General features: G+C 40.0%; 1 protein-coding gene across 6 annotated transcripts in view; it reads right to left on the bottom strand.

Moving 5' to 3' along the window:
• RBMS2 (RNA binding motif single stranded interacting protein 2) overlaps window positions 1-20532 on the bottom strand; it is a 112724-nt gene that overhangs the window by 32567 nt on the left and 59625 nt on the right. The window contains exon 1 of one of the 6 annotated variants that reach the window (XM_043969414.1): window positions 8480-8594. The exons of the other annotated variants lie outside the window; for them this stretch is intronic. The gene's annotated coding sequence lies outside the window, so the exon portion shown is untranslated. Of the gene's footprint in view, window positions 1-8479; window positions 8595-20532 lie in introns of those variants that run through there. 6 annotated transcript variants of the gene reach the window in all.

The raw sequence follows: 20532 nt of genomic DNA, 5'->3' as shown, positions 1-20532 counted from the left end.
GGCAATGGAGGTTAGTTAAGTGACTTGCCCAGGGTCACACAGCTAGTAAGTGCCAAGTGTCTGAGGCCAGATTTGAACTCAGGTACTCCTGACTCCAGGGCCAGTGTGCTTTATCCACTGCACCACCTAGCTGCCCCCCATAATTTAAATTAAAAAGAATGTTTGTAGATGGTGAATCCCTTGCTTATTCACAATCAACCCCCCAGATGGCGACACTAAGATGGATGTCACTAAAGTTCCCAATGTCTTTTGGTGCCTGGCTCTCCAGCTCATAGACAAATTTTCAGAATTGTATGACTTTGGGCAAGTCAATGTATAACTCTGTGCCTCAATTTTCTCATCTGTAAAATAAAAATATTAAATTAAATGATCCCTAGGGTCCTTTCCAGGATGATGTAGTAGATGGAGCACCAGGCCTGGAGTCAAGAAGACTATCTTCCTAAGTTCAAATCTGGTCTCAGACACTTACTAGTTATGAAACCCTAGACAAGTCACTTAACCCTGTTTGCCTCACTCAGTTGCCTCAGCTGTTGGTGTTTTTGTTTGTTTGTTTTGAGGGGCAATGAGGGTTAAGTGAGTTGCCCAGGTCACATAGCTAATAAGTATCAAGTGTCTGAGGCCAGATTTGATCTCAGGTCCTCCTGAATCCAGGGCCAGTGTGCTTTATCCACTGTGCCACCTAGCTGCCCCCACTGCCCCAGTTTCCTCATCTGTAAAATGAGCTGGAAAAGGAAATGGCAAACCATTCCAGTATGTTTGCCAAGAAAACCCCAAATTGGGTCATGAAAAGTCAGACAGGAGATAGAGAATATTATGAAATGCAAGATGGAAGACTTTGATTACATCAGTTTAAAAAGTTTTTGTATAAACAGAAGCAATGCAGCCAAAATTAGAAGGGAGGCAGAAAACTGGGAAACAATTTTTATAGCTAGCATTTCTGATAAAGGCCTCATTTCTAAAATATATTGGGAACTAAATCAAATTTATAAGAATCCAAGTCATTCCCCAATTGAGAAATGGTCAAAGCATATGAACAGGCAGTTTTCTGATGAAGAAGTCAAAGCTATCTATTGCCATATGAAAAAATGCTCTAGGGGCAGCTAGGTGGTGCAGTGGATAGAACAGGGGCCCTGGAGTCAGGAGTACCTGAGTTCAAATTCAGCCTCAGACACTTAACACTTACTAGCTATGTGACCCTGGGTAAGTCACTTAACCCCAATTGCCTCACTAAAAAAAACAAATAAATAAATAAAAATAAAAATAAAAAATGCTCTAAATCACGATTGATCAGAGAAATGCAAATTAAACAACTCCGAGGTTCCACCTGACACCTATCTGATTGGCTAATATGACAAAAAAGGAAAATAATAAATGTTGGAGAAGCTGTGGAAAAATTGGAACACTAATGCTTTGTTGGTGTAGCTGTAAACTGATCCAACCATTCTGGAGAGCAATTTGGAACTATGCCCAAAGGGCTATGGGGCTGTTCATACCCTTTGACCCAGTGGTACCACTGCTAGGTCTATATCCCAAAGAGACCATAGAAAAGAGAAAAGGACCCACATGTACAAAAATATTTATAGCAGCTTTCTTTGTAGTGGCAAAGAAATGGAAAGCGAGGGAATGCCCATCAATAGGGAAATGGCTAAATAAGTTGTGGTATATGAATGTAATAGAATACTATTGTGCTATAAGAAATGGTGAGCAGGAGGAGTTCAGAGAAACCTGGTAGGACTTACATGAACTGATGCTGAGAGGAGCAGAACCAGGAGAACACTGTACACAGTAACAGCAACATTGTGTGATGAACAATGGGGATAGACTTGGCTCTTCTCAGCAGTGCGACAATCCAAAACAGTTTCAAAGAACTCATGATAGAAAATGTTCTCAACATCCAGAAAAAAAGAACTGTGAATTATGAATGCAGATTCTGTTTCTACTTTTGGACTGTTTTTTTTCCCTTCTTTTTTGAGGTTTTCCCCTTGTGTTCTGATTCTTCTTTCACAAGATAACTAATATAGAAATATGTTTAATGTGATTGTACATATACAACCTATATCAGACTGCTTTCCGTCTTGGGGAGGAGGGAGGGTGGGAGAAAAAAATTTGGAACTAAAAATCCTGTGAAAACAAATATTGAAAACTATCCTTGGGGCAGCTAGATGGCGCAGTGGATAGAGCACCGGCCCTGGAGTCAGGAGTACCTGAGTTCAGGTCCAGCCTCAGACACTTGACACTCACTGGCTGTGTGACCCTGGGCAAGTCACTTAACCCCAATTGCCTAACTAAAAAAAAAAAAAAAAAAGAAAAAGAAAAAAAAAAGAAAACTATCCTTATATGTAACTAGAAAATAATAAAATACTTAAAAAAAAAAGTCAGACAGGACTCAAAAATGAGAAGAGCTCCTTTCCAGCCCTAAATCTATGAATCTCAAATACTTAAATGAACTAGTAATCTTATCAAAACAGACATTCTAATAATGCAAAGCATGGAAAATCCCCATCCGCCCAACTAGAAGGCCTCTTCTCTGTTCTCAAGGAAAGTATTGGTGTGCCTTCCTTGAGTTATCCCAACAATGTGAGGGAGTAATATGTGCATTTGTTAACTCTTGCTCCCAACAAGTAACCGACCCATTATCTACTGGGTTCAGACTCTTAAGTCAGAGCATTTCCTGGGTTCTCTTTCTTTTCTTTTCTTTTCTTTTTTTTTTTTAGTGAGGCAGTTGGGGTTAAGTGACTTGCCCAGGGTCACACAGCTAGTAAGTGTTAAGTGTCTGAGGCTGGATTTGAACTCAGGTACTCCTGACTCCAGGGCCGGTGCTCTATCCACTGCGCCACCTAGCTGCCCCCTGGGTTCTCTTTCTTAATGTTATAGAGTTACTTATACTCACTCATTCACCTTCTGCCCCAAAGAAACACTTCAGACGCTGCCACAAATTAGTCTGACCTGCCACAGGTTTAAAAAGAAGCACCTATCCACATTCCATCTCTGAATCTGCTGTTTAGTAGCAAAATATAGCTTTCCTTAGAAACTTGTTGTAGGTTATTATAACCTATTATAACCTACAATAATCATCTAAGGCAAGTTTCTAAGGAAGCTATAGGTTTAGTATGCTTCCCTGCATCCCAAATACAAATATGAACTCCAAATATAGTCAGGACAAAGAGAATTTCCTTCTGCCCTAAAAGTCACTACAAATACTTTCATTCTCTACAACTTCCTCTGTAGCCCTTATTTGCAGTCAGACTTGGTTTTAAATGATGATTCTCATCTAGTCTTTTGGACCAAGCAAATCTGGCAGCAGGTCCCTAACTCCTCAGGCCAGTTAAAAGCAAAGCAAGCAAACAAACAAACAAACAAGCTCCCGTAATTGCTTCTTCTCCTTTTCCTTGAATACCAAAGCTATGCACATATCTTTCCGGAATAAGGACCAGGTGGAATTCAAACTGGCCCTGAGGCATTTGCTGAGACTCTAATATTCTAAACCAAAAGGATGCCAGAATCCCTAGTCAAGCACTAACCACCACAATGGTATCTAACTAGAAAGCTATTCATTTCAGCCTACTGGCTCCAGATCTAGGAGAGTCTGAGCTAGAAGAATTTAGTGGATCTCTGCGTCTCCCCACTGAGGCTGGATGAAGGTCTTCCAGACTGAGCAAAGATCCCCAGAGGAAAATACAAAATTCTGGGCAGCCTCCAAAGTGCTAGGCAGACATGAAAAACAACTATCTATTGTCCTATATCCTAAGTTTCTCTCACTTCTAGAAAGAAAATAGCCCTTCGGTGGAAGAACTTAGATAGCAGTTACCAATAGAGTAAATAAATATAAAGTGTCTGGAAAGTAAATAACCAATTTTTAGAACTGGAAGGGACCTTAGAGATCACATGCATGAAACCCATTATCATTCAGAAGTAAACCTTTTATGCTGATTTATATTATGCTCTGAATCCCATTAAGGTTTGTAAAGCACTTTGTATATTGTCATTTTAGCCTCCTAGCAGCCCTGTGGGACACAATATAGTATTATTTTTTTCACAATATAGTATTATTAATCCCATTTTATAGATGAAGAAAACTGAGGCTCAGAGAAGGGCAATGATTTGCCCATGGTCACAGAGCCAGTTAAGGGTCAGGAATGGGATTCAAACTCTGAGTTTCCTTCCTGCTTCCAAGTCCAGGTCTCTTTCTACTATGTCACACTGCTTCTCAATTGACAATATTTCACAGCCTCCCAGGAAGCACATCCAAATTCTCCTCAAAAGAGAGAATCAAATTTGTAGCTAAGAGGCTCTGTGTACTATCTTTAGCTGGACAGCAATGTATATTGGAAGGAGGATCAAGGTCCTGGTTCTTCTACTTCACTAGCCTTGGGCAAGTCACTTAGCCTCATTTTTTCTTGACTCCATATGGGGTTTTCTAGGTAAAGATACTGTAGTGATTTGTCATTTCCTTTTCCAGTGGATTAAAGCAAACAGAGGTTAAGTGACTTGCCCAAGGTCACACAGCTAGTGAGTCTCTGAGATCACATTTGAATTCAGGTCTTCCAGACTCTAGGCCCAGTGCTCTATCCACTGAGCCACCTGTGCTGCCTCCTTCCTCTGTAGAAAGAGGGATTAAAAATACCTATCTCCCAGAGCTGTTGTGAGGATAAATGATAATGACTAACATTTACATAGCACTTCATTACCTAATTTTAGCCTCATAAAATCCTATGAGGTAAGTGCTACAGATATTGTTCCCATTTGACAGCTATAGAAAAAAGTGAGAATCAGAAGTTAAGTGATTTGTCCAAGACAATATGGCTAGTAAAGTATCAGAAGTGGACCTATAAATGAAGTAATGTATGAAAAAGCTTTGCAAAACTTAAAGCAAAATGTAAATGGAAGTTGTAAATATTATTATACAATTGTTCTTGTATAATAATACTGTAAAGGTAGTGGCCAAAATTGCACATATGAAGATTGCATACCCTGAGGGTTCAACTGATGTGGCCAAATTCTTTTTCAGTCTTGAATAAAATCCATATCATTATTTTCTCTTCATAATACCAAGGCACTGGCTTGGGATTGTCATATCTAGTTCCAATCTGCCTCAAAAGATTCTTAAAAGTGGGGCAGCTAGGTGGCACAGTAGATAAAGCACCGGCCCTAGATTCAAGAGGGCCTGAGTTCAAATCTGACCTCAGACACTTGAAACTTACTAGCTGTGTGACCCTGGGCAAGTCACTTAACCCCCAATGCCCTGCCAAAAAAGAAAAGAAAAGAAAAGAAAAAGATTCTTAAAGCATTCTGAGTACCTCACTCAAGAAAACCTGACCTCCATGACCTTCTCCACCTGAGACCATGGGGTCCGCAGTTCCTGGATGCAAGTTCTAATTCCTAGCAGGCTTGGAATAGCAAAGTGATGGCAGTTTACAGAGAACTAGTCTTTAGAAAAGCATAACAGATGGGGCAGCTAGGTGGCACAATGGATAGAGCACTGGCCCTGGAGTCAGGAGGACCTGAGTTCAAATCTGGCCTCAGACACTTAACACTTACTAGCTGTGTGACCCTGGGCAAGTCACTTAACCCTGACTGCCTCACCAAAAAAAACCCCAAAAAACAACCCCCCCCAAAAAAACCCAGAAAAGCATAACAGAGTTTATAAGAACTCTATACCCCAAATTATGTTTGGAAAATGAGGGAGGGAAGATATCTATCTATCTGTATATATATATAGAGATCTATCTATCTATCTATATCTCAAAGGGAGGGAAGCCTGCCTGTCCAGGTGGTATGCTAAAGCCTGCTGCAAACAAAAAAACAGCCAGAGGTTTGACTCTTGGAACTGAATGTGTAAGAAAACGAAAGTTCCTGCTGTTCTAGGATTTGTACAGATTCCTATGTAGGGTCTTCAACCAGATAAAGATGTATTTAATATTTATGAAGAAACCACAATGTATTAGAGGGCTATAAAGTTGTTTTTTTTAATTTTGGTAGTATCATAATTTTTATTATTTTGGCATGGCCCAGCCATGAACACAGATTATTCTGTCAGCTGTTTAAGTTGTTCTTTAATTTATAAAGTTTTTTTAAAGATATAATCCTTATTCTCTTGAGACTGATAGTTTAAGATGATGTTAGGCTAGACATTTTCTTTCTTTCCATTGTTTGAATAAGGACTCGTAAGGGAACTGGGCCAATTCCTCACCTGTCATAGATTGATAGATCTACAGCTGGAAGGGAACTTTGAGACTATCAAGTCCAATTCCCCCATATTACAGATGAGGAAACTGAGGCACAGAAAGGTTGTGACTGTCTCAGTGTGAAACTACTATTAAGTGTTTGAGTTAAGTCTTCTTGACTCTAAGTTTAGGGCTCTCTCTATTCACCACGCCACACTGCCTCTTTAGAGTCAGAGGTTTTAGAACAGAAGGGGGAAGGGTGGCCCCTCCTTTTGGCCGGCGGGTTGCGTGTCCAAACGCAGAGCGGGTCCCAGCGCGTGGGGCCGGCTGGGCGGACTGACCACAGGCCTGCTCTCTGCCTGCCGGACAGCCGGCTCTGGGCCGAGGAGACGACGAGGCCATGGCCCCGGGGGTGCCTGCTCCGGTGCCTGTGACATTTAACGATGTGACCATGTATTTCATGGAGCAAGAGTGGAGGACTTTGGAGGGATGGCAGAAAGAGCTTTACAAGGATGTAGTGAAGACCAATTATGAGACCTTGATCTCACTGAGCTATGCCATTCCCAAGCCAAACTTGATAACTCTGATTGAACAAGGGAAGGAGCCATTCGTCAGAGACCAGGGACACTTAGAGACAAGAGAACCAGCCACTGGTTCCAGGGCTGATGAGCATCCTGACTTGAAAAGCACACAAGGGCAGCTGTTTTCTGGGAACACTAGATCTTCAAGTTCAAGAGAACAAGAAAACTTTCAAAACCAGAACTCATCTTGGCTCTTACCATTCCGATGTAGCGAGTGTAACAAGGGCTTCACCCACAAGTCTCAACTAGCCAATCACATCAGGGTACACAGAGAAAAGAAACCCTTCTTCTGCATTGAGTGAAACAAGAACTATGGCTGAGGGGCAGCTAGATGGCGCAGTGGATAGAACACCGGCCCTGGAGTCAGGAGTACCTGAGTTCAAATCCGGCCTCAGACACTTCACACTTACTAGCTGTGTGACCCTGGGCAAGTCACTTAACCCCAATTGCCTCACTTAAAAAAAAAAAAAAGAACTATGGCCGGAAGGACCGACTGCTCAGGCACCAGTGCCTGCACACAGGGGAGAGGCCCTTCCTGTGCACAGAGTGTGACAAGAGCTTCCGAGTGAAAGCCGACATGAAGGGTCATCTTCAAATCCACAGCAAGGCCAGGTCATTCTGCTGCAAGCAGTCTAAGCTCACCGCCCACGTTAAGGTATACACCAAGAAACAGAACTACAAGGACCTGCTGTATGGACTGATGGACCTTGATTGGAGTTAAAGCAAAACCTCTAGCATATAAGGGGTGGCTATCAAGTGTATACTCCCAAGTCAAAGAGTTACAGTGGGAAGGGACTTCAGATATTATCTAATCCAAACTCTCTCCAACATCTTTGACCAGTGGTCTTTAGACCTCTCCTGGAACACCTCTCATAACAGGAAACTTACTACCTCATGAGGCAGGCCATATCCGTTCTGGGATAGCTCTGATTGTTGGGAAGTTCTTACTTAGATTGCACTAGAATCAAGCTCCCATAACCTCTACCCATTTTCACAGTTCTTTCTGGATCCAGGCAGAAGTTAAGTACCTTGTTCATAGGCAACTCTTCAACTATTCAGTGAAGTTGGCGATCAAATTATGATGCTGTTTTTTGTTCAAAAACAAGGTATAACTAAAAATGAAACTGGTGTTCTCATATGCCTCATAAGCTAGCTCTGAAGAGATTAGCAGCTCTTCAGATGTCACAATACCCATCCATTTGCAAATCCCTTCTCATTCAGTACTGCCTAAAAACCAAAGATTCCCCTTGCAAGTGTGAGAGAGAACCTGAATGTAGACTAGTTTGACAGGGACAGGAATCTTCCTCCTGCCCACCTCAGACCTGAACAGAGAAGGCTGATGCTTACTTGGGCACTTTATAGCCCTTGTAGAATGTACTCTTGAGTGAATGCAATTGCATTTAAGGCACTGATTGCTGAAGTTGTTTTTTGTTTTTTGCTGTAGTTTGTTAATGACACAACAATAAATAAAAGATCTCTGAGTTTGAGATAAAAAAAAAAAAGAACAGAAGGGATTTTAGAAACCATCTCTTTCAACCTCTTCATTTTACAGGTAAAAAAGATAAGCCCCTTCAAGGTAGCAATTTGCCCAATATCCTATAGGTTAAAAAAATGGACAGGATATGAACACAGGTCCTCTGACTCAGAGGCAGAGTTATGAGATGAGTGCAGACCTAATGTATGGTATGGGGGAGAGCCTGGCACTGTTAGCAACAGCCCATCATGGTACGCTACCTGTGGAGTTTCACCTTCAGAGGCCGGGGGTTCCTCATTTGTAAGGTCTCTCTCTTCTAGTTCTAGAAACTTCAAGGACCAAGGTCACCTTCACGCTACCAGTGGAGGAAGACTTTACCAGAGGCAAAAAAAACTTGGACATATTAACACTATAAACAAAATGAAGTGCTTCCAGGCAATCCCAAAACTATTTAGAGAGTTTCACAAACAAATAGCAATAACTTTATAAAACAAAACACAGCAGAAGCTATAAGCAAGAAAAAGGCAAATGGCCTGTAATTTTATTACCTTTCCCCTAACATATTAGAGACCATAGACAAGGACCATCAATGGACGGTCACTGACTAAAACCATGGTCAACAGATGTCCCTGGTAAGAACATGTAATTCCATTTCTAAAATTTATTTGAACCAGTAGCCTAAAAAGAAACCAGAAACCCAAATGAGCTTAAATATGTAAACAGCTTTAGTCTACTGATATGTGGAAATAAGATCAAATCAAGAGAACCAATTTTTTGCAATAGAGTAAATGATTACATCATAGTAATATCAAAGTATAATAGTTTAGAAATAACAAGGGACCCTGAGGTCATTTAAGACAGTCCCTTCAATTTATATTTGAGGAACATTAGAAGGGTTAACAGAGGTTAAGTGAATTTTCTCAAAGTCACACAGGCATTAAGAGGCAGGATTTAAACCCAAATCCTTACTCCATATCCATCACATTTCACCTTACATCTTTTCAGTTTTAACAGCTTTTTTAACAGAGCTGATCTAGTGCTATTCTTCATTTTCAAAGGAGAGTCAATACCATCCTTATTACCTGAAATGACAAGGTAAGAGTTAGTACTTTTAGAGATATCCTCAATACAAACTGACATTAAAATGATCAAGGTTCACAAAATAAACCATCTCTTTTCCCACTGTTCTATTGTTGTTTGTCAAATGGGGCAACTAGGGTAGAAGCAGAGATACTCCCCTTTATTGCAACATCCCTCTAGCCTTTAGGTACAAATGCCAGTATGCTTTCTTTGACATAACCGATTGCTTATAAGAAATTGTAGTCTTTTTTTTTTTTTTTTGGCGGGGCAATAAGGGTTAAGTGACTTGCCCAGTGTCATACAGCTAGTGTCAAGTGTCTGAGGCTGAATTTGAACTCAGGTCCTCCTGAATCCAGGGCCAGTGCTTTATCCACTGCGCCGCCTAGCTGTCCCAAAAAACCTAATAAAATCTTGTGGGTTTTTTTTTTTGGTGAGGCAATTGGGGTTAAGTGACTTGCCCAAGGTCACACAGCTAGTAAGTGTTAAGTGTCTGAAGTTGGATTTGAACTCAGGTCCTCTTGGATCCAGGGCCAGTGCTCTATCCACTGCGTCACCTAGCTGCCCCGCTTGTAAGAAATTGTACAGAATCATAGAATTGCAATGTGATGGTTCTGAAATTAGAGAACCTGGACTCAAATCTTACCCTTGACAAAGACTACCTATATCTGACTTTGTGCAAGTCTCACCTTCCCTGAGCCTCTGCTTCTTCATCTGTGAAACGGGTTCCTTCTAGTTCTACATGTAGTTTACCCCATCCTTCTACAAGATCCCCAAGAAGTAGTCACCCATCATCTGCCAGAAACCTCTGGTAATGGGGAAATTAATACTTCCTCAGGCAATTTTTACATTCCCTTTTTAAGCAGCTCTAATGGTTAGGGATCCTAAAATCAGTTTCTTTGGCACTTGAACCCATTGCTCTCAAGTTTTGCTTTCTGGGGCCAAGCAAAAAAAAGCTATCCCCTCTTCCATATGATAGTCCTTAAATAGGAATGTACTATTAGAAATGTTTAACAATTGGCTCTCTGGGGGAAAAAAACTTGTGTGGAGGACATACTTTTAAGGTTAATCTAGAGGAACATTTTCTCTATTACATTCTTTTCTTTTTGTTTGTTACATTCTTTTTTTTAAATTATAAAAGTATTTTATTATTTTCCAGTTATATGTAGAGATAGTTTTCAACATTAATTTTTATAAGATTTCTAGTTTCAAATTTTTCTTCCTCCCCTCCTCCCCAAGACAGCAAGTAATCTGATATTGGTTATATATGTACAATAACATTAAACGTATTTCTGCATTAGTCATATTATGAGAAGAATCAGAGCAAAAAGGAAAAACCTCAAAAAAGAAAAACAATAGCACCAAAAACAAAAGAAATAGTATGGTTCAATCTGCATCCATATTCCACAGTTATTTATTTATTTTTTTTGGATTTGGAGAGTCTTTTCCATCATAGTTCCTTTGGAACTATCTTGTACCATTGTATTGCTGAGAAGGATCAAATCTATCACAGTTGATCAACACACAATGTTCTTGATACTGTGTACAATGTTCTCCTGGTTCTGCTCATTTCACTCATCATCAGTTCATGCAAGTCCTTCCAGTCTCTATTACATTCTTAAGTGTAAACAATAAATCAGGCTCTGATTTGTAGCACTTGGCAGTTTCCAAGCTGTAAATGCTCATTCTAGAAATTTAACAATCAGCTCTTTAAAGCCAGTAAAAGCCTGCTTCATCACTCTCCTTCCCTTAAAATACTTGAATATACTTGTCATGTCTGCTGCCCTGCTCCCCTCAGCAAGTCTTCTCCAAATAAAACTGAGTGCTTCAACCTATCCTTCGTATACCATTGTCTGCAATCCTCTCCTAATCATGGCGGCCCTACTTACTGGACAGCCTCCATCTAGACATCCCAGAAAGGAACACAGATCTCCAGATGCTGCATGACCAGGTCAAAGTATGGAGAAACAATTGCTTCCTTGATTCTAGATATGATGCCTCTCACTATGCTATCTAATATCATGGGAGGTCTTTGGCTACCATGTTACCCTGTTGATTCATACTGAGCTTGTGATTCACTTAACACCCTACATTTTTATCACAAGAACCACTACACTGAAAGCTCGTGACATCTTGGTCCCTTCCTATTTTTCCAGGCTTCTTATACATTTCTCTTTCTTCCATGAAAGCTATGATCCAACCATACTGGCCTATGTGCTCTTCCTGAAAGGCCCCATTTCCTGTTTCTGTGTCTGATCCTTTGCCTAGAACGTTCTTCCTCCTCCACACCTCTACCTCTTAGAACACCTGACTCCCTTCAAAACTCAGATCAAATGCCACTTTCTGCAGGGGGACTTTCCTGATCCCCTCTGGTGTTAGGGCCCTCCTAAGTTCACTTCCAGTCTTCTCTGTATGTATCGTGACTGTATCTGATTATTTACATGTTGTCTCCCCCATCAGAATGTGAGATTCTTGAAGGCAGGGACGATTTTTGCCCTTCTTTGGCCCCCCCATCTTAGCACAACACCCAGCACAAAGTACTTAATAAATGCATATTAATTGAGTAAATGCCTCCTTCGGCCTGTCTAGCTGATTTTTTTTTAAAGCCAAGTACAGGATTTTGCTTTTATTCCCATTAAATTTTATCTTACAAGATTCAGCCCATAGTTACAACCTGTCAAGATCTTTTACTGTCATCTAAGTGTGTTTTGCTAACGAATGATTGTAAATTCACTGGGGAGCTTGATATTGAAAGGAATCCTGAGATTACTTTATAAAAGGAATACTCCTTTGGTAATAATCACCTTCAAATTCATCAATCTTATTTTTGCCTTTCTTTGTATTTCCTATTCTTAGCACAGTTCCTAGAAAATAGCAGGCACTAAATAAATGCTTCTTGGCCTAACTTGACATATTCCTCCACTTAACTGCATTCAAAAAATTAAATTTAAGTATCATAAAGGCAATGAAGACATGGTAACTGTGAATAAGCTGCAATATGAGGAACTACAAAGATGAGAGGAGTAAAAGACATGATATCAAGGACTGTATGATAGGAAGGAGTGACAGGTGTACGCCAAGCAATGTTAAGAAAAAATGAGGGGGCAGCTAGGTGGCGCAGTGGATAGAGCATTGGCCCTGGAGTCAAGAGGACCTGAGTTCAAATCCGGCTTCAGACACTTAACACTTACTAGCTGTGTGACCCTGGGCAAGTCACTTAACCCCAATTGCCTCACTAAAAAAGAAGAAGAAGAAGAAGAAGAAGAAGGAGAAGAAGAAGAAGAAGAAGAAGAAGAAGAAGAAGAAGAAGAGGAAGACCTCTAACGTGTTGGGTAGATCCATTGTGCTGAACTTAGGGGGATATATGGACAAGTGTTGTACAGAATAGGCAGGCATGCATGGATTGCAATCTGCATTGTTGGAGGGACCTTCTAAGTCAATAAGATCACAGATCCATTTAAATATTTGGGGTATTCCTCTCCTAAAAAGCTATTGAACATGGAACTGATAAAGTCTGAGTATAAGCTCTTCCAAATCTTATTAAACTGGAAAGGACCAGCCACAATCTCCATGTCTGTCATCCAAACACTTGCTTAGCTAAATTTAGAGAAGCTTATCACAAAAAGGTTAGCCACCAGGTAACAATTTTATTTATTTCTTGTCACAAAGACCAGAATGGTAAGGTACAGCAGACATAACACTAGACAACTATTCCTCATTAGACAAATGGTTAAAACACGAAGAGGAAGTTCTCAAAGGAAGAAATCCATGCTAACAAGAACCATATGAAAAACAGGCTCCAAATCATTAATAATTTTAGAAATTCAAATTGAAACAACTTTGTGGCTCCACCTCACACCCATCAGATTGGCAAAAATAACAAAGGAAAATGGCAATCATTTGGAGGGGCCATGGGAAAGTTGGCACATCAACACACAGTGGAGCTGTGAATTAATTGGTCCAGTCATTTTGGAAAGCAATTTGGAACTAAACCCAAAAGTTGCTAAACTGTGCATACCTTTTTCATCCTGTGATAGTGCTATTAGGCCTATATCCCAAAGAGATGAAAAGAGAAAAGGAGCCGTACATGCAAAAATATTTATATCAGCTCTTTCTGTAGTGGCAAAGAACTAGAACTAATGGAAGTGCCCACCAACTGGGGAATGGCTAGACAAATTATGGTATGTGAATGTAATAAAATATTACTGTACAAAAGGGATTATTTCAGACAAACCCAGGAAGGCTTATGTGGACTGATGCAGAATGAAGTGAACAGAACCAGGAAAATAATTTATATGATAACAGAAATGTAAAGAAAAACAACTTTGAAACACTTAAAACTCTAATCAGTGCAATGACCAACCACAATTCCAAAGGACCAGTAATGAAACACAACATCTACTTCCTAACAGAAAAATGACAAACTCAAGATGTAGAATGAGACATACATTTTCAGATATGGCTGACATAGGTATTTTAACTGATAAAAGGATTTTATTTATTTACATTTTAATATGGAGGGTAATTGGAGGGACGGAAGTAGTGATGGAGGTCACCAACATTTAAAAAATAAAAGAAAAAGGAAAGTAAGAAAAGAGGGTCACTGAAGCATTTTAAAATGAATAGAAGACAACCAAATGGTGATCAGTAGGAAGTATAGATAAGCTGGACAGCTTTGAAAATAACATGTTGAATTTATTATATTTAAAAAAAAAAGAAAAGCTGTTCATAAAACAAATTTTCAGCTTCTTTTCCTTCTCTCTCTCTCTTAGACACACACACACACACACACACACGCACACATACAACTGCTGGATTTGGAGTTAGAAGCCCTAAGTCCAAATCCTGACTCTGTCACCTAGGCTGTGTGACCTTGGCCAAGTCACTTAATTACTTTCTGTAGGGTTTCCTCATCTGTAAACTGAAAGGATGAACCTGACAATTAAGGTCCCTTCCAGTTTAGACATCTATGATGTCTAAAACACAAAGAGGTTGTTTTATTTTAGTAGGAGTAGTAATAACAACTCATTTATATGGCACTAAAATTTACCAATTCCTTTCTCAATAACTCTATGAGTACCAATGAAACCTCCTACACTGAAGCTTCACAGCTCAGGACTACAATAGGAATAAAATCTACTCTTCCTCGAATGAGAGGCACACCTACTTGCATGTAAGTCTCACTTCCCACCTCTTCTACCTGGTTTTTCAAGGCCTCTAAAACTTCTGACCACACACGTGTACATAGGTGAGGTAGTTGTCACTGTTGTCTGTCCGTAGTCTTCCAAGCAGACTAATGACATCAAGGGCGATATCTTGACTTGTGTGTGAATGGGATTTAAGTGAGGCAGAGTTGCACAAAGTCGTCAGCTTCACTCTCTTACTGAGTCACCAAAGTCCAGTGGCAAGGCAAAAATCAAGACAACTAGCAATGGCTGAGGATGTAATGGGTGACCTTGGCTTCTTGGACACCTGACCAAGCTCTAAGCACTTCACAGAGCCTGCTTCAGCTGCCTTCAGGGCCACTGGAACAAACTGTTCTCATCTACTCATTACGCAGGGGAAAGTCTTCACCTGCTTGAGGTAGACATCCCCCTAACTCAGAAACCCTAAGGTCTGCCAGTTGCCCTCAACTTGCTTTAGCCCATCTGCTGAGATGGTTTACTTGACTGTAGTCACTTCACAAGCTACAGCTTCTTGGAGCCACAGGTCAGAGATGGGTAAATCAGGTGGACACCAGCCCTCACACCAAATACGCTAGTCCTCCTGAACACCTCATACACCCTATCTAGACAGCTAGGTGACACAGTAGATAGAGCACTGGGCTTGGAATCAGGAAGACTCAGCTTCATGAGTTCAAATTTAGTCTCAGATACTTGCTGTGTGACCCCAAGCAAGTCACTTAAACGCTGTTCCCCTTCATTCCACATCTGTAAAATGAGCTGAAGAAGAAAATGGCAAACCACTGCAGAAAACCCCAAAATGGGGTCATGAAGTGTCAGAAACAACAGTTATATGAGGTAGGTAGTACAAATATAATCCCTATTTTGTAGATAAGAAAATCGAGGCTCAGAGAAAATAAGTGACTTGCCCACAGCCACACAGATAGTAAATAACTGTCAGAGTTACCCCTTTGACCCAGGTCTCCTGATTCCAAGTGCAGGGCTCTTGCTGCCACATTATGCTTGCTACCTGACTTCCTTCCAACTATTCAGCCTTAATGCAGAAGTATCATTCCATTCCAGTAGGCCTAGCCTGTTTCCTCCATACATGCCAAGTAAGCTCTTCCCCCAAATGAAATGCTTTTCTTCCATCAGGCCTAACTATATTCTATTTCCTCTTCAAAGCCAAGGTTATGTTCTAACATGTATATGAAACTTTCTCTGCTCCAGCCTTTACTATGTTCTCTCTTTAATTTTTTAAAACACCAGACGCAGCATGTTATAGTCAACAGAAGCCAGGAAGACTCAAGGTCAGTCCTAACTCTAGAACTCACTAGCTGAAAGGCAGCACAGCCCAAAGGACTTAAGAGGCAGGAAGATCTGATTCCAAATCTGCCTGACACTTCTCTTGTTCACTGTGTGACCCTTGGAAAGTCCCTCAGCCCCTCTGTGCCTTTAGGTCCTTCTCTGTAGGAGGTTAGATGGATGGCTTCTCGGGCCCTTTCTAGCTCTACAAGCTAAGATCCTATGATCCCCTATGACCAGGGCCAGGACACCTAAATCTTTCAACGTCCCAAGCAACTCTCTAAGGCTATAAATTACAGAGGAGTTGCTGCTTTGCATGAAGTCACAGGTTCAGACTCCCAAAATATCCAGGACAAAACCAAAGGAAACCCTTGTGTTTATAATCAGAGCCATACAGTTTTGCTTAGCCCTGAGCTGTTTTCGAATTGTTCCAAACAGATCAGTTCTGTCCCCGCAAACCAATGGCAAGCTCCTTGAGTAGATAGTATCCATACAGAATCAGCCAATCAACAAGCATTTACTAAGAACCTGTTATCCGTGCCAGGCACTGTGCTACATGATAAAGATACAAATATAAAGAATAAAATAATGTCTACCTCAGAGGAGCTTATTTTTAAGTAGTTACAGAATATAGAAAATATCATTAACTGTAAGGTATTTATAGAGGGAGAACATTAGGAGTTGGAGGCTGAGCAAGGTTTCATGTAGAAGATGGTACTTAAGCTGGACTTTGAAGGAAGAGAAGGGTCATAGGCACATGACTAGGCACATAATGAATGTTTAGTCAAAACACTTGTTAACCACTAGCTGAAGAACAGGTGTCATGGCTACATTTATCTCCGGCATAAAGCTATAGCACCTAATAACAATGAGACAGCTTTTTTTCATACAAAAAACTGTAATTGCCTCATTCTTAATGCCAAAGCTCTATTCGGCATCATTATTATTGTACCAGGAATAAAGCTGCAAAGAGCCATCCAAATTTTTGCTTCACCACCTTTGTGAATAATAGTGCACATTTTCAAAATAGTTTATCAGAATTAAGAAGAGAATTTTGTGGCCATGAAGCTAACTGGACCCTCAAGGGGATACACAACCTTACCTTAATTATTTATTCATTCAAACATTTATTGAGCATCTGTTGTGTATAAGAAATTGTACTGTGCTCTCTGGGAGAAATAAAGATAAATAAGGCATAGACTCTGCCTTCAAGAAGCTTATAATCTAGAAGAAATAAGGCGTATGTAAAAAGAACCAAAACATAAGGCAGAATGTGATTTGAATCAAAAGAGAAAGACAAGGAGGAGAAATCAGGGATATCTCCACAGAGGAGACAGCATTTGAAATGGGCATTGAAGGATGGATAGAAATCATAACAAAGAGGCACCTTCCAAAGGGAATACACCCATAGGCCTGAAAGCACTGAGTTAGTCTGAGGGTCCTGCCATAGCATAGGGTATGTGCAGGGAGGTATGTTGGAGCTAAATCATGGAGGACCTTGGATGCCAAGCTAATGAATTTGGATTTTATTCTGTAAATAGTAGGGAGCTACTAAAGGCTTTTTTTTCTTTTAACAAAGAAGTGATGTGATCAAAGTTACACATTAGAAATATTAATCTGACAAAACAGAATGGAGAAAAACTAGAAGCAAGGAGATCAGTAAGGAAGCTGTTATACTAGCTGGTGAGAGGTAGAAGGCCTAATAGCAGTGGAAATTTAGAATAAATATAATAACTGACATTTCTAGACCACTTGTAATATATAAATGCATATGTTAAAAAGTACTTTAAATACATGATGTCATTTTAACTCCACAACAACCCTGTGAACTAAGCACTGCATCGATATTTTCATCACCATTTTACAGATGAGGAAATATACTGTGGAGAAGTTAAGTGGATTACCCATAGTCACAAAGACGTAAATGCCAGAGGCAGGGTTGGAACCCAGGTCTGTTCTGATTTAAAGGAGAGGTTTTTCTACTATGATGACTTGTTAAGTTCAAGTCAACCAGACTAAGGTCTAACTCTAGGTAGTCCTTAAAGTACACAGGCAAGAGATGGTAAAAGGCACCAAGAGTTCTGAGCTCTCAGTACTGTTAGGTTTGGTGTGAAGATGGCAACTAGAAGAAAAAGTGGAAAAACAAAACCAGGAAATAACCTCTCCCTTTTTTAAAAGAAAAAAAAATTATTACAATTATGCCTCTTTCCTCTTCAACAATATCCCCATTCCGACCTCTTTTGAAAGCTTTCTCTAACACAGCGAGGATCTGATCCACAAGTCAGCTCCAACTTTCCTTCCCCATAAGATATTCTTATACATTAATATTAAGAAGGAAACTGAAAGTTAAGCAAGATACCAGATAAAAGGCAAACCTCCAGTTAAACTGAGTCAGTTTTCTTTTCTCCTAAGGAAATGGTTGTTGATGCCACAATGAGTTAAATTACAATAACACATGCCAGGGAAATGATGTCAGTGAGGGCGTGGCTAGACCCTTTGCAAGTTTGAAATTCCTTTAGTCCTGAACATTTCCTCTTTCAGTCTCACCTATTCTTAAACCACCAAAGAGGTAGTTCCTTTAAACACTGGTGAAGAAATAGCTTTTAGATCCTGGAACCCTGGTCTGCTTACCTCAGCCATTCTTTTTGAAGAAGCCATGGATAATTTGAAGGCCATTAAAACGGACCTGGGAAAATGCACCACATTAAATTATTTTGCTAAGTCCCACTTGGAAAAACATATATATTTTCCTTTGAAATGTGGGTCAGGGGCTAATTTAATTCCAAAGAAAGGTTTGGTACTATATATAAAGAGAGGATTTTTTCCCTCCACCCTCCCACAAAAATAAGCTGTCAGAAAACTGAAGGGACTGTATTCGTTTCATTCTAGCATTTAGTACGTTTTAAACATTTGATAAGTATTAAACACCATCCAAAAAAAGAGACTAGAACAAGGTGGTTAGATGCTTATAAGTATGCACATTCCTTTATATAAACTTTCTGATAATTAAAATGCAAATATTTTCTTTAGACAAATTTGTCTTTCTTTGTATCACCCAGGACTTTGTATAGTGCCTAATACATAGAAAGTACTTAATAAAGACTTGTTGAATTGAAATTTAATTTTAAATAATACAGAAATGCCTTTCCAAATACAAGTTTTCCATAAGGTATAAAATAGCAGCCTTCCAAGCAGAGGACTGGCATTTTTTTCCAACTTCTACAAACTACAGATGACTCAGATAGTACATTATTTTGTAAAAATACTGCTTATTTAAGGAAAGCAGAAGATACAATCATTCTGCAAGGGGTTGGAATTTGAAGTTTGCTTTTTTGTTTTAATATTTTAAACATCTTGGAGGGGTCACAGGACTTTTGTAATGTGGTACTTGAGAGTCAGTGAGCTTTGACTGGAACTGATATGTGGGTTACTGACACCATTAAAATTTTGGGTATAAAAATGCACAGATAAAATGAAACAAATGCATCCCTAAGCATTCGTAGCCTTCCCAACACACATACTTGAGTACATTAATCCCCAAACATCTATTAATCCCTGCATAAATACAGAAACAAAGTAATGTCTACATCATCATTTCAGTATAAATGTACTTAAACACTGACCTACACATACAAATAAATGCTCACACACGCACTCAAAGTGATTCATGTGTGCATAGTAGGTGCACATGCTCTTAGATGGCATCATGATGGTTCTTACCTAAAAGAGTTTGTAACTACTATTAAACTACTATTAAAAGTTACTGTACTTCCATTCTAAACTTTTCTGGTCAGCATATTCCCTGAATTTTTGCTCAGGCTCTTCAAATTACAGGGATGCATTTCAGGGTTTAAATCTGGTCTCCTAGGCCAACTTGGAGCACCAGGAAAGGAACATAGCTGCATATTTCTGAGAAAGGCTAAAGGGCACAGAAACAATTTTAGGTGGGTTCAAATATAAGGGCCCCCAAGTATGAGTATTAATCAATTTTTAAGATTAATTACAACAGTCATTTTGGTGTAACCTGAAACTTGGATAAACGACAAAGGATACTGTTAATGAGTTTATATGAATTGAAAAAGAAAGGATGGATGTTATCCCTGTCCTCACATCAAGACTATCTTCAATCAATCAACAAATATTTCCTAATATAGCTGTATAATAATGTTTCCTCTTTAGAAGGTACATTGGGCAATGACGTCTCAACTAACCCTAATGTCTACTCAGCAATTCATTCTAGTCTGGGACCTAAGTACCCAGGCACAAATACTCACCCTACCCATTATGGCCCAACCTTGAATGTCAAACCGATAAAAAGAACCCTTAACTCTCAAAACTCGAGTAAATCCAGTTTCACCAATCTCTAATTCTCTGCAGGGAGTCTCTCTACAGGCCTGGGAGGGATCCCAGGCACAGATACCTCTCCTCTCTACCAAGGGAGCAAAAGGAAAGCTAGCACATCCCTTCCTTTGGAGGGCAGTTTCAAAGCCCTGACCCAGACAGAGTATATACCGTATTCCCATTGTAGTACAGGATCCCTCCTAGACAAATTGTGTGCCCTATAGTACCAAGAAACTGCATATAAGGACATCCGCTTGGCATGTGGGCATGCGCATCCACCTCTCCTCTGACTGCCCATGTGCCCAGGCACAGTACCACTGACAGCACAGAGTTAACCACAAGGTTGCCAGGGATCCCTGCTGAACCTGGCTATCTGCTGAGCTCAGTGTCCAGGCTGCTGGGACCCAGAGAAACTAGAAGAGCTCCCT

This window comes from Dromiciops gliroides, chromosome 5 (assembly GCF_019393635.1).
Source record: "Dromiciops gliroides isolate mDroGli1 chromosome 5, mDroGli1.pri, whole genome shotgun sequence".
Classification (NCBI taxonomy): Eukaryota; Metazoa; Chordata; class Mammalia; order Microbiotheria; family Microbiotheriidae; genus Dromiciops; species Dromiciops gliroides.
Note: the sequence above shows the minus strand (reverse complement) of the source record. Positions and strands in the feature narration are given on the sequence as shown.